The sequence below is a fragment of the Nicotiana tabacum genome, chromosome 1 (genome assembly GCF_000715075.1).
Source record: "Nicotiana tabacum cultivar K326 chromosome 1, ASM71507v2, whole genome shotgun sequence".
Classification (NCBI taxonomy): domain Eukaryota; kingdom Viridiplantae; phylum Streptophyta; class Magnoliopsida; order Solanales; family Solanaceae; genus Nicotiana; species Nicotiana tabacum.
In genome coordinates, this window is record NC_134080.1 from 56,467,367 (window position 1) to 56,468,795 (window position 1,429).

Here is a 1,429-nt window from a genome sequence, read left to right on the forward strand (position 1 = left end):
CATTGTTGAGCTATGGCTGGACTGACCTGTATGACTAATTCTGTTGGCCCCAATTCTGACCACCCTATCTCTGGCCTCCATAATTAGACACATGATTCATGTCCTCAGGGTAATGATGATGATCACTTTTTGCATTCCATCGGTTACCAATTGGCTGACTAATGCAAGATGTGCATAAGCCCTCATTGGTAGTATCTACAATGTGCACCTGCTGCTTCTGCCCTGACTCTTCCACCTTTTTGGTGAGTATACTCATCTGTGTCATTAAGGTGGTCATATTTTCAGCAAGAGTGTTGGATGGATCTAAGGACATTGAGTGAACTACTGGAGTGATAGGTGCATTCCTGGTTGTCCACACCGAATTCTGTGCCATCTTGTCAAGTAGGCTCTGGCTTTCTCTCCATGTTTTACTCAAGAATGCTCCACCAGTTGAAGCATCAACATTAACCTTTACGCTATCTGTCAGACCCATGTAAAACCGTTGCCCCAACAATTGATCTGGAATACCGTGGTGCGGACATATAACCAACATCCCTTTGAATCGTTCCCATGTTTCTTATAGTGTCTCCATTGATTTCTGTTTGAAGCTCAAAATTTCATCAATTTGCTGAGCAATCTTGTTGGGTGGATGAAACTTATTCACAAATTGCTTGACTAACTCCTCCCAAGTCGTGATGGAATTACTGGGGATTGAATTTAGCCAAGTTTGGGCAGCTCCTGTCACTGAAAATGGAAACAACAACAGCTTTATTGCTTCCTGAGTTACATTGGACTGCCTTTGAGTTTTGCAGATCGACAGGAAATTCTTCAAGTGTTGTTGAGGATCTTCAATGTATGACCCCAAAAATAGTCCCTTATTTTGCAACAAGTGCAGCATGTTGTTTGTTATTTGAAAGGATTCGGCCTGTATTTGCAGAACTAATATCGTTGTGGCCAAATTCTCTGTTGTGGGTTGCGCCCAATCATATAGAGCATCCTCTGGTACAAGAGGCACCAGTACTGGCGCAGGTGGGTCTACCTCCCGATCCCCCATGTCTGGTTCAAATTGTTCAGTTGATTGTTGTTGTTTGTTTTTCCGGTTGGCCCGATTCAAGGCCTTGAAAACTTTCTCGGGATCTGATAATGCTTCAAATACTTCACCAGTTCTTGATGGGTTTCTAGGCATGCACCTGTACAACCAAGTCAACAAACGTTAAAATTTCAATGTATAGATTGACAATAAAGAAAACTAACTATACTAAGAATTTTTGTATTTCTTTCAACTGTAATTGATAACACCGTTAATTCCTCGGCAACGGCGCAAAAATTTGATCACGCCCAACTATGCCTTATAAAAAGACAAGCGGTTGTTGCAAATATAATCCGACTATTTAGCTCAAAGTCGAATCCCACAGGGAATTAACCTACCAATTACTTTTGTCAAACTCAC

The 1,429-nt window shown here is 41.6% G+C and overlaps 1 non-coding gene across 1 annotated transcript; it reads left to right on the forward strand.

Annotated features, from left to right (window-relative positions):
* Positions 1-503: 503 nt before the first annotated feature.
* LOC142165185 (small nucleolar RNA R71) lies at positions 504-609 on the forward strand. The gene has a single exon (XR_012696111.1). It is a non-coding gene; the product is annotated as a small nucleolar RNA R71 (small nucleolar RNA).
* Positions 610-1,429: the final 820 nt, after the last annotated feature.